This window comes from Pangasianodon hypophthalmus, chromosome 6 (genome assembly GCF_027358585.1).
Source record: "Pangasianodon hypophthalmus isolate fPanHyp1 chromosome 6, fPanHyp1.pri, whole genome shotgun sequence".
NCBI lineage: Eukaryota > Metazoa > Chordata > Actinopteri > Siluriformes > Pangasiidae > Pangasianodon > Pangasianodon hypophthalmus.
The window spans coordinates 26,304,400-26,318,090 of record NC_069715.1 but is presented as its reverse complement, the minus strand read 5'-3'; the positions used below and the strand labels follow the sequence as shown (position 1 = coordinate 26,318,090).

The window sequence follows — 13,691 nt, the reverse complement described above, 5'->3', positions numbered from 1 at the left end:
TTCCACCAAAGCATGATGTGGTCCGCACCAGGTGTGTAAGCTGGTCTGCTCTCTGCATCACATGCTGAGTAGCGTAGTTGGTTCAACGTTTCATGTTACTTTCTCTTTTACTGGGAAACTGGTCAAGGTTGAAGGCAAAATGGATGGAGCCAAATACGGGGCAATCCCAGAAGAAATCCTTTTGCAGTTTGCAAGAGACTTGAGATTGGGGCAAAGGTTCACCTTCCTACAGGACAGCAACCCTAAGCATACTGCTAAACCTACGCCAGGTTCAAAACCACCTGTGAGAACCTGTGGGAACTAGAAGAAAACCTGTTAGAGTGGCACAGTTAAAGCCCAGACCCCAATCTGATTGAGAGTCTGTGGCAAGACTGGAGACCGATGGTCTTCATCCAATCTGAGAGAGCTTGAACAATTTTGCCGACAAAAATATCAGGATCTAGATTTGCAAATCTGATAGCGGTATTAGCCAGAAGACTTGTAGCTGTAATTGCATTCAAAGGTAGTTCTACCAAGTATTAATGCAAAAAAAAAATGTGTATGTCAAATCATGAAAGTCCATTTCAGTTCTACAAAATGTAGAAAAGTGCAAGGAGGTGAATACTTATCCAAGGTACTGTAACTAAATGTAAATCAAAACCACTTCTGGTGTAGCATACAATGTGGAGGCAGTAAGCTGCTGTGTGGGGTGTAAACAGTAGAACTATAAACCTCTCCCAGGGACAAGCCTTACTTTATACCAGTCCAGTTTTAAGAAAGGCATGTTTAAAGACTAAATTAAAAATGATTTACAAATAATAAATGTAAAAGTCTGGCCTTGGCTATGTTTGGCAGCGATCCCACACATAACCCTGAGAACACCATCCTCACTGTGAAGCATGGTGGTGGTAGCATCATGTTGTGGGGATGATTTCTATCAGCACACATATTTCTTGCTTCTTTAATAATAATAATAATTGGCAAACTGTGTATCAAGTTTCATGTGGAACACAAATTTTCCAAATGTTAAGATCTATGAATCGATACCTGATCATAATTGGCTGATTTTTTTAAATGCATCACTATTCAAAGTTGCTGTAACTTTGATCGCAAGCCAGGGTAAATCTTGAATCAAGAAATTCTTATAGTGTGTTATAGTTATCTTTTGACCAAGCCAGATATATATTTTGAGCTTTGCAGTGTTTTTTTCACACTCATTGTAAATATATGAAGTGGAATAACTAGAATCAAAAGCTTGCTTGGTTTTTCAAAACCCTAATTAGTCTCATATGGATATATGCATTTGCTATTAATGCCTTTGTAAATGATGTATGTTTTCCCTTGAAATTGCCAAGGGCTCAGAACATGTTCAGTTTGTGAGGTATGCCTTTTGTAAAACTGAAAGGAACTGGATAAGAGTTGTTGATGAATACACTGAAAAACACTGACTGACTTTACATTTCTTAGGTTGTGAATAATTTCTCTGGCATGCAATCCCTATAGGTTGAGAGGAGGGAGGTCGAGTGGAAGGGCAGAGCAGGGAGGGATGGATGGATGAGAGGAAGACAGGTGATCAATGACGACTAATGAACACGCCTGGAGTTTGGTTTCGCTCATCTCGCAATCTAGCTCGCTGCAAGATCCCTTGACTGCTTCCCTTAACTGAGAGGAAAACAAAATTGGAAAGCAGCTGCCGTAAGACTCAATCAAGAGCTATAGATTAGTCATAATGCTGATGAGTGAGAGGAGGGGGACCGCTGGGACTGAAATCGGGCTGGGATGGTATGAAAAATTCATGGTGTGAACTGTAAGACCCGATATCTTGCGAAATGCTTACAACTTTATAATTTTTTTTATAGAGGAAGACATTATGTGGTATATAACACTACAGCAGTATTAAATGTTACGTAAATTAGGCTCTCTAGTAGGCTTCTGTTATTAGACTTCTAATAGTAGTTATTTGTTTATGCATTTCATCTCTTTAAAGTTGTAGTGTGCAAGATTTGTTCTTGTTAAAACATCAATATTGAGGCAGAACAGTAAAGTAGCTTTACACCAAGCCAATAGCCAATAGAGGCACGTTCTGATCACTGTTGTTTAGCTAGCTACATAAAATTAGCCAGGATGTGCTGTAATTGGAAAATAATCAACTTTGACATGGTCACGGTAACTCTGCTTTGCGTCGGGCCGCATCACACCACCCCGTTGTTTATTATTTACCACTGTCATATTTTATTTCTTATGTAGCATATTTCAAGGTAAATATTGCGATGTCTTCATCTATATTAGTACACAATGACATTTGTTGGTGTATTAACTATCACATCCTTTAAATATTTTTTCCATCGCTCTTTCAGCAGCCTCTCAATGTTAGCACGGCAAAATATCTGCTCATGCTGGGAATCCACTCATGAAACTACACACACAGATATATTCACAGTGGCACTAAAAGCACTTCCTATGAGCTTCTGGGAGAAATGGGCCATGCTTTTATTACGAGATTTTACTCTTAGTTTGTTCTCTGTGGTTTGTATATTTGTTCTCTTTTCAAATGTATTCTCTTTGCAAATGATGTAAATATGTACTACTGTTAGCTCAGTGTGTATATGTAAATGACTATAAGTGTCATTTTACTAATTCATTGTTTGTGTCAGTCTCTCAGACGGCTCTGCATTGGCCGTTTTTTTTCCAGTTTAGCAATGTTTGCATAATATAGTATGTATGAATGCTGAAAGCATTTCTGTGAAATCAGTTAACTGAGTTCTGTTGTGCCAAACAAACTGTAAACACGGAGTTAATCAAAGAAGTGTATGCATATGATTTATTGCATTGTGATGTGTGCAAATGCAAACATGCATGTTAGTTCTTTGTAATGGGAATATTCATAAGTTTCAGTGCACTGTCAGTGTCTTCTGTGTGACTGTTAGGGAAGATAACTTTGCCATAATGTCAAAGTATTCATACAAGTTCATGCAAGTTCCAACATCTGAATTATTAAAGCTAGTTCTAGACTGTAGTTTTCACTATGTATAAGATGATCCCAATAATGTCTTGGCCGAATTCTATAACCGGCTGTGTGATACGTGTTCTCCGTGTCAGATTAGACAATGAAGATCCTCCAACGATAGACCTGTGATTACTATATGCTACATTCCACTAGCATAGCTGTGACTGTCCCGTAAGTTTACCGTAATCCCACTGGTGGATTTTAGTGTTGTAGCAGCAGCCACACTCTGAAATTTTAATAAAATATTATTAACACTCCCAGAACGTTGGTCACAATGGCACTAAATTGGCCACTGGTGAGCATGTCACATTATGCATTCTCAGCTCACCAGAATTCTTTTGATTATGTGTGTTCTTGTGTGTGATTTCTTTGTCTACAACAACAAAATCAGACCAAAAATCATAGTGTAAACCCAGGTTAAGTCAGTGTGTACCAGTGGCTGATGATGACGGTTGCACCCAAAATCAGGAAATATGTAGACCACAATCCAAGATGGTGCCACACATGGCAGCTCCCTAAGAAACTAGCAGTCTTTTTTTCATATTTATGTCATTTTTCTAGCCTTTTACATAAGTCTATATTTGTAGGTGCCCAGCTAGCTCAGTTAGTAGCGTGTGGGACTCTTGATCTCAGGATCATGGGTTTGAGCCCCATACTGGGTGCCAAGCCCAGTCACTGGGGGTGCACAGGCTAGTACACTCTCAGTGCTGGTCCCAAGCCCAGATAAATGGGGAGCGTTGTGTCAGGACGGGCGTAAAACCTGTGCCAAATCAGTATGTTTAAAGCGATCCACTGTGGCAACCCCTAATAGGAGCAGCAGAAAGAACTACTACAACAGAGTTTATATTTGTACATGACTGACACGTTATATTTAGTGCGATACATGGTTATATGGTTGCGATATGGCAATATATAGTCAAACATAGTTTATATTTTATATTTTATACATTTATGTATTATACACACTTCCATCATGCACAGTATTACCCAAATCTGTTCCTTTTAACTGACTACTTAGTAACATAAGAATTTCACTCATCTTTTTTACTTTTATTCTGGATAAAGTGTGTAATCTGAGATGGGACAATAAAGTCTAAAGTCTATAGATTCAGGAAAAACAGTCTGAAGTGTCCATCAAAGGTTTCTTTCCAAACAGTCTAATAGTAGAGAAGATATCCTAAAATCCTGACTATACAACAATTTTGATATCATCATGATTTGAAAAGCAAATCATTATGCTTTATTTGCATAATGTTTTCTTCTATAAGCTTATAGGATTCAAACTGCCTGCCTGTGAAATGTTAAAACTGGGAGTTTTTCACTCAAAAAAAGTACAAATGTGATGGAGTGCAAACATTTAAACATTACTGAATGCTCATGCTTGGTAAGTGAAATAGATTCAGATATTAGCCTTGTGTTGCCTTATATTACTTCCATGTTACATGCTTGATCTTTTGCCATATATTAAAATATGTGAAATACTTGCATAACAATTTTATAGTTTAATGAGGCCTATTTTAGCTTGTTAAGTTCATATTTAGTGTCAATTAAGTAAAGAGATAGAGAGTAAGAGAAAAGCAATGATATAAATTTAAAGCTTCTTGCATCATTATTTTAAAATGGTCACGTTTCTTAATTGGAATTTAAATTATTTACTTAATTTTTAGGTGTAATGATGTAAAAAAGTTGACAGATTATTCAATTATATTAACATTCATTTTTTGTTGCCCAAATATACAACAAATAAAGGTTAAATTCTGAACCCTAAAGGTTCTTTTGTTTGACCCTCTTGGGAACACTTAGTTTTTATATAGAACCAAATAGAAAGAGCTTATATAATATAATAGAGCTTATATAAAAAGGACAACCCTTTAAGAAAGTAAGATGATTTACACAGATCCCAAATAATGCACGCTAATTTGCATGTGCAAGGGGATAAATCACACGAGTGCCAAAAGGGGGCGTATTCTATTATGTAAACAGTTGTGTGAATTAAGATACATGCAGTGTAGAGGTAGAAAACAATATGTAAAGATTTTTGTGTGTGCTGTTTATTCTTGATCACTGCTGTGAGTTCAGATCTCACAGCAGAAGGTAGTCCTGAGAAGATTCAAACCACAATTAAATCTGGCCGCACACATAATTGTGTGTGCAGTAGAACACCACTTAAAGGCTGTGAGATGTATCGGGGGAAAAAACCTGTACAAAATACAATATAAACATAAATTAAAGAGTATACGTTGCGTGCTGAAGGAAAACCTTTCCACAATATCTATTTAAATGCTATTGGTGTGGAGTCACACACATTATCCTGGTCAGAGTTTGTGGTGGATCCGGAGCTTATCCCGGGAACACTGGGTGTGAGGCAGGAATAAACGGGATGGGGCGCCAGTCCATCACAAGGCACCATGCACACACACATTCACACACTTAGTGACACCCAGGGCTATTTTAGCATAGCTGGTATATTTTGGGAAGGTGGGAAGAAACCGGAGAACCCAGGGGAAGCTCACGTGGACACGAGAAGAACATAAGAAACTCTGCACAGACAGTCAGCTGAGCTCAGGATCGAACCGGGGAACCAGGATCTGTGAGGTTGCTCATTTGAAAGACAACTTTTTTGTGTGTGGGTGTCTTCAATGCATGTTTTTACATACACAAATCTTTAACCATTAACTATTCAAAAAGGCCTAGAGGAAAACTGGAAATTTAGAAAATGCTCGAGGGTCAGCAGTAAGAGGCAATATTAAAACACTCTTTTCTGTTACAGAAGCCCTGGAATATTAGTTTTTGATTCAAGACGGTATGGCATGTGCATTATTTAAAACATTTGGACAAGCCTTCACTGCAGACCATCAATATATTGGATGTCAGGTCACTTAATGAGATCTTTCCTTCTATATTTTTGCATTATATTTGTGTAGTATTTTGCTTTGTAAGCATTCTATATCCAAACTACATTTTTTTCACAACAAGTCACAACAAGTCTTTTCATGTATTCCTTGAACGCTTGCTCGGCTGTGATCTTTCAGAAGTGTATCACCGCACATTAACTGAGTGTGTTAATTTCAAACAGGGCCATACCTTTCAAAGAAGTGTGGTGCTGTAATTAGAGCCACAGGGAGTGACTGGGGAGCAAGGCCACATCTAAGATGTGAAGTGTGAAGAGTATAAGCAGAATGTGTAATTTACTCCCTTCAAAATTCATTGGTTCAGAATGTACAGAATTGTACAGTTGTGGGAGAAGCATTCAGCTCACACTGACCTCCCCTACAGAACATCCAAACTTCAAGCAGCTAAATTACCCACAAACCCTGGCAAACAGGCCATGGGCGGCACTACAGGCAAGAGCTGCTTCACTTTGGAAAATTCATTAGAAAGTGAGCAAACGCAGACTCTCAGGAAAGTGCAGGTGATTTGGATGCTTCGCGAGTTGCCCACGTTTATCGGAGAAAACACAGAGCTGTGACTCTTTCTTCTCTCTCTCACACACACACACCCTGCCTTTAGGGCTTACCAAAGGAGACTCTTCAAACGAGGCTTTGTAGTCAAGTGGAGAATCAAGATTAATGCACTCGCACAGCTCCGCTTGCTCTAGGGGAGAGAGCCAGTATAATTAACACCACAGGGCCTTGAAGGAGAGTGGAGAGGGTGAAATCATCCAAAATAATACAAGAGACGAGAGAAGATTTCCTTTCTGTTTTGTCACGTGGCCTGTCATGACATTTGATAGCCATGTTGGCTGTGTTCTGCTGCACGCTGATTTCAGGATTGGTTAATTAGCATGATTATGGATTCAGAGGAGTCAATTATTAGCTAATATTTTCCTGTGCTTGCTTGATATTGTACAATGGTTGGCATAATTTTGATGTTGATATGGACCCCAAGTATAGTGTCATACTCCCTGAAAACAAAAAAAGCACAAAAATGTCGCTTGAAAGCATATGCAAGGAATAAAACACTTTGTAGTGTGCAGGTACAGAAAAATAATCAATGATGTGGTGGTGTGATGTGACCCGACATGAAGCAGAGTTACTGTTACCACCCTGAAGTTAATTATTTTCCAATAAGTCTCAAAGTGTATTCCTCAAAGTGTATACCTCAGCACTTTGCCACCGATGACAACTTCGTACTGATTAATGTTTTATCCATTTATAGTTACATTTAATGTTGTGGACGGTAGCTTATCACTTTAGCATTGTAGGAGTTATAAACAGTCATTCACTCAGTTTCTCTTAATAGGACAGAAAATGCAGCTTGTCATGTTACTGAGAAACTGCAAAACGCAAAGACCTCTGTCTTAAAGAATTCCCTGTGTTGGAAAACTTAAAACTGGAGAATCCTTTCTTAAATATTAAATAAACATCTCCTTACATCTAAATAAACCTCCCCATATCAATAGTTACATATTTTTCTTTGTTAAATATCAACACATTTTTAAAATCTGCTTAAAATCTCAACACCTTCTGACCAATCAGATTCGAGAAGTCAAAACTGCTGTATATAAATAACAATAACGGTTGATGAGCAGAAAATCTGACTGCCAATGCCACCACGTTCACCCAAATTAATTCTATGAGCTAGCTAGCTCATGGTTATGGATCTATGCAGATGGCTAGCTACAGTGGTGTCCAGTTGCCTAGCAATAATTCTGTCATGAATGTAATGAGTAGAATGGATGAATGCATTGTGTGTGTTTCCTCTGTGGCTGTATACAATATACAGTAGATAATTTCACACATAATATTGTACACACTGTGTTTTATAGTTCTGACCCATGTGCTGGTCCTTATAGTTCCCTACCATAAGCTGGAATGCAGAGACTCATGCTACAGGAATGCCATCTGTAATTCAAATGCTGAAAACTGAGGATGAAAATGAAAACATTTTCAAGCCAAAACAAGAACGCAAGTGTAGCTGAGCACCATAATGCTAGTCATACAGCATGGTATTTCATTTTTGAGCTGGCAAATCTTCTGCCTGTTGATTAACTTTACTTCCATCTCCATATTGGACCAAAACAGAGTGTGTATTGTCTGTTACTGCTGCAGGATGAGTTTCCCTTCAGCCAGAGTTTTATTAGCATGGAAAAAAAAGCAGCAGCACACCTTAGAATGGAAGCCCAGGTGTGTGTATAGTTGTGTGTATATAAAAAATATGATGATACTGATAAAATCTTTGGTTTAAAATACTTAGGAAAAAAACAAAAAAACAGATTGCTGTTTTTATAAATTGACGTTCTCAAATTCTCATCTTTCCTTCACAATTGTGTGTGCTTGTACATTTGTGTATGCTGCTATGTCAGAATTTTGTCAGATTTTATGCTAATTTGGTCTACGACTAATGAGGGAAACTAAATTTATTTCTGGAAGTTATGATCGACTTCGCATTCAACTAGGCATAAATCCTATTGGTTCAACCAACACCCAACACTTGCTTGTTTTAGATCTGTTAATGGACCTGAAAGTGGAAATTGTTGGCAATTAATACATAATGTCCCATTTCAGTTTTGTGTTGTCAGTTTTATTTATAAGTGCATCAAAATTAAGCTACAGAAAGACTATATAATCTATTTGCTGTTTAGCAAAAGCAACCCAGGATGCTCAAGCTTTAAGGAGCACATATGAATTTCTTCAGCGTCTGTGGATCAAAAGTTTTGAAAGTATAGAGTATTGAATTGTTACCGCATTGTAGTATTGTAATCGAAAGTATTGAACTTGTGTAACAGTATATTGTACTTTCACCTGCATTATTCAACCCTTTAATTGCCAGTGCATCTGTAATCCCAACACTCTGGCATGCACTGGGACATATTAAAGCAACACAGCATCTACGGTCTCTTAGTGGCAGAAGCTCTAATGTTCACAATATGGAATGTATGTGTGGCTCGCTGATTATTTCCCCTCCCACAACCCCATTTGAATTTCATTATTATTATCGCTATCGTTCACTATCGTTAGAGTCAACAGAGCCACAGGAGCGCGGTTCCCTCTTTTACACCGTACTGTAAATATATAAATAAGTGTAAGGTTACTGAGGAAGAGAATGAAATATGGCATTTCCATTTCAATGCAAATGAAGGGGAGAATGAATGCAGTTTGGATTTACAGTGCCTCATTATAATGAGACCATTGTGCCGGTGTGTTTCTTTTAACGGAACAATCTCCTATAGGCCGAGGAAATTAGTGTGCGGGCCTTTGCGCACCACACAAATGAAACTGTCAGCACAACTCGTTTCCTGCTAAAGGAGCAGCATGGAGGCAGCTCAGTCCTCCGTCAGTCGGATTTTCTCCACAGAGGAGTAGTTATGTGTAGATTTCAGTGTTTAACCGTTTATGGAAAAGGGAATAGAGGTGCACTGATTTGTAGGAGATGCTGAATTCTTTTCTTAGGAGCCACATTTTCTGCAAGCAACGAAAATTTGCTTGAGCACTTAAGTTTGAGGACTTGTTCCCAACATTAGTCACTGTACATACAGTACATCTGCTTCTTAAGCATCTGCATCTACTTAAGTTTTTCTTTCTTCTAATACTTTTGACTTTCACTTCCTACAAAAGTTTCTCCTCACTACATTTTCATACACTATATTCGCAAAGTCTTAAGGTGACTTTTTAGCATCACCGCTTCAAGGAGTCTATCTAATTACCAGAGAGAATGAGACATAATAAGCATCACTGTACTTTCTGTGCTGCTGCACAGGTTTTGTATATATTGAGGCAGTTTGTATTGTGGTGCACAGTGACCCACAGTTTCAGGGTCTTCAGTTCCTGAGCTCCTCAGGTTACTGTCTGCATGGAGTTTCACATGTTCTCCCTTCTCTCCACATGTCTGCATGGGTTTCCTCTGGGTTCTCCGGTTTCCTCCCACCTCCCACCTCCCAAGAAAGTAGAGTGGCTACTCTAAATTGTCCCTAGTGTGTATTTCCACCTCACGCAGAGTATTCCTGGGATAGGCTCTGGATCCACTGCTACCCTGACCAGGATAAAGCGGTTTCTGAAGATGAGTGAATGAGCTTATATTGTGACACATAGCTATTAGTATTCAGCACCCATAGACTCGAGAAAGAGCTATCAATCTGTCAATTGTTTCTGTGTCTGGGCTGGGTGAGTTTCCTGTGTTGAGGAATTCCATCTATTCCTTTACGTTTCAGCTTTGCAACCATACTCCCCCCAGATCCTTAAGAGGTTTCCTGCATGCTGCCCAGTGGATCTTGGGAATAATGCCATTGCATCGCAGGTCCAATGGATATGATTAGAGTTATTACAATGCAAGCTAACATTTTAGAGATTGGGAATAAAGGCTGTTATCAGCTTTAGCTAATGTTTCCCTACGTACTTTGATTCCTTGGTGAAAAGAGGCATTCTTTTACCACCAGTAACTAAAATCCTTTTGTCATTTGAAGCAGATTATCTATTTCTTCTGTGAATTTTTCTGCTCACTTTAAAAAAAAATCATACTTTAAGTAAATATGAGTTTATACTTTTCTAGAGTACTTATTTAGATGTGTAATTGCAATTTTACTTGGGAACTTGAGAACTTTACCACCCCTGGTTCCCAACCACATCTATTCCTTCAGCTGCTTCCCCGTGAAGACATGGATAAGAGGCCAGAATTGGGAATTGCATTTAAAATGGTATCTTCCCTGGATATCCATCTTCTGAAAATTTGATAATGTGTCCTAATTTGCTTATCAATCTCTCTCTCTCTCTCTCTCTCTGTTTCTCTCTCCGATGTACTGGCTCCTCACAGTTACAAAATGTGTAGTTGATCCTACCCGTTAGATAACTCTTCTCCTTGGCAATCCATCTCATTCATTCCCATGCAGAGCGAGACCTGAGAGGGGATTTGGGTCCTGGGAGAGCAAGCAGGTGTGAAAATACAATGTTGTGTTCATTTGTATGATGGATTACCGGGAGGCCTGCTAAGCCACAAAGGCTCGAGAAGTTGGAGCTAAAGTGTGTTTTCATGAGGACTTCTTCTCTCTTATTCATATGGATGTGGTTTGGGGTTGAACTCTCTTGTGAACGTGGAACTGCTGGATGTCGCAGCTACTGTTCTAATTTTATTTGAGTAGAATGTCTGCTGGCCATTTCTTTATTTGAAATTTTTTGACTTGTAGTTCCATGACGGTGCAGCAACAGAAACTGTCTCAATCTTAGGATTACTCAGATCCTTCAAGAACATTTAAACAATACAGAAACACCACCTCTATCTCCGTCCTCTGGATGTGTACATTTGTCTATGTAGGTGTCCTCTCATTTTCCTTACTTAGATGAAGTTCTAACTTTAAGTATTAGAGTACAATGTTTTCTCATTGCCTTTTTTTGACCATCAAATCCAGTCAAATCTGTATCAGAATAAAGTCTTATTACTTTGACAGGTAAAATACATCCACGAGAACATTTTCTCTTTTAGCTTGAGCGGGTTGTGTGCATCTATCTATTCCTGGTTACTGTCTTTGTTTTTTTTTTTTTGAGCCACTTTATGCTGTGAATGTTAATGTTTCACTTAGCAGGCTAAAGCCACACTCTCGTGTATATGGATGATTGATTCTAATTATGTGTCTAAACTAAACTGTCTACGCTCTTTAGCCAGCAATATTGCCCTTCTCCAAGTCTCAAACTTGCTGGATTTTGTGTGTGAGATAATTAAGTTTCGTCCAAGTTAATTCTCCACCAGGTTTAATGATGCATTGACAGCTATTTCTTTAGCTCGGTTATACATAGATAAAGCAGGTTGGCCTTCTTTGACTTGCACAGTTGTACCATTTGCAGTTTGACTGACTGCTTTGTAACTAGTGTGTGTAGTATCCGGAGTATTAGCACTTATTCCAACCCTTGTATTTAGCTCTTTTAACTGTATTGTTATTTGCTGGAAATGTAGTCTTGCTGCAGCACTTGTATCACTGTTGGCTCTTTTAATGGCTTAGTGCTCAGAATAGATTCACACACACTTGAAAATTGTTGTGGATAGACATATTAGCCAAAGGATTAATTAAGGAATACAACATTTGGGTGCATGCTGTTATAAAAATTTGGTGTTTTGATAGAAACAAAACTAATTGGGAAAGACGTTCCATGTAAGCTCACCTCTTAAATGTCTCTTGAGTTAGCTTGTTAGTATAACGTGTGTCTAGAGCTAGATCTCGCTGTTTAGTCTGCATATACATCTGACTTTGGATGTTTAGTCTGTGTCCAGAACTATCTTTGGATGTTTACTCCATGTCTAGAATAAGGCTTGGATGCTTTGTCTGTGTCTAGAACTAGCTTTAGATATTTAGTTTGTGTCTAGAACAAGTTTTAGATGTTTATTCTGTGTCTAACCTAGATTTAGATGTTTCATCTGTATCTAAAACAAGCTTTAGATGCTCAGTCTAGAACTAGCTTTAGATGTTTACTCCATGTCTAGAACAAGGGTTGGATGATTAGTCTGTGTCTAGAACTAGCTTTAGATATTTACTTCATGTCTAGAACTAGCTTTAGATGTTTAGTCTGTGTCTAGAACTAGCTTTAGATGTTTACTTCATGTCTAGAACTAGCGTTGGATGTTAGTTGGTGTCTAGAACTAGCTTTAGATGTTTACTTCATGTCTAGAACTAACATTGGATGATTAGTCTGTGTCTACAACTAGCTTTAGATGTTTACTTCATGTCTAGAGCTAGCGTTGGATGTTAGTCTGTGTCTAGAACTAGCTTTAGATGTTTAGTCCGTGTATAAACCTAGCTTTAGATTTTTAGATTTTTTTAAATTTTTATTCTAGAACTAGCTTTGGATGTTAAGTCTTTGTCTAGAACTAGCTTTAGATGTTTAAAGGTACAGCTTCATCACTGACTGTTACAAAGCTTTGACACTGGAGAGTCCTGATAAAAATGCTAAATAAACATCTTCATATCAGTGATTACACACTTTTTCTAATCCATTTATGTGGAACGTTGACCATACAATTCCCTGTGTTAGTTGGTACTTTAGACACGATAACATATTAGAGCAAGTGCATTAATATAAACCTGTGACTTGCATTACAGATAATAGAATAGAAAATGAATTAACATTAGTGTCCAGAATCAAGAATTCACCAGTGATGTGGTAGGAATCTTTTTCATTTATTGTTTGTGCCAAAATGCAACAGTAAAAATTTAATCACTGATTTATATAGCACCTGCTCAAAAATCATGCATATTCTATTAATATTACCATGAAAATTATTTGAATTATCATAATTATTATGTATGATATTAAAAAAAAAAGTTATATTAACCTGGAGTATCTTCCTGTTTTTTTTTTCTTTTTCATTGGCAGTAATGTTTTCTCGCCTATTAGTCCATTTGTTCAGTCTGAATCAAAGTGATATGAATACTTTTTGTTGGCTTTTATTGGATCGGATGAATTTTCACAATGTACAAATTCAAAAACCCAAAAAACAACAACAACAGAAACATTTGTTTTGTGAGAGGCGTGTGGGACGTGGTGGCTCCAGAAACATCAAAAGTGTTTTATTCATTGGGCCGAAATCTGGCAACAGAAAATATCAGCAAACTTGGTGTAAGTTCACATAGAAATCATGGAAATCAACCAAATGCTAAGAACACAGAGACTGTGCTTTAAAAAAAAATACATAGAAGTTTTATGAACCCTCTCCAGCATTTCTTTTCTGTGTTCTTCACAGACGTACTCTGTATTTCTTCAGAATGACAGCTCTGTAATCA

The 13,691-nt window shown here is 37.9% G+C and overlaps 1 protein-coding gene across 2 annotated transcripts in view; it reads left to right on the top strand.

The window, feature by feature from the left end:
- The window catches only part of cd276 (CD276 molecule), a 95,001-nt gene that overhangs the window by 77,985 nt on the left and 3,325 nt on the right, over positions 1 to 13,691 (top strand). The window contains exon 8 of one of the 2 annotated variants that reach the window (XM_026914216.3): positions 1,483 to 9,869. The exons of the other annotated variant lie outside the window; for it this stretch is intronic. The gene's annotated coding sequence lies outside the window, so the exon portion shown is untranslated. Of the gene's footprint in view, positions 1 to 1,482; positions 9,870 to 13,691 lie in introns of those variants that run through there. 2 annotated transcript variants of the gene reach the window in all.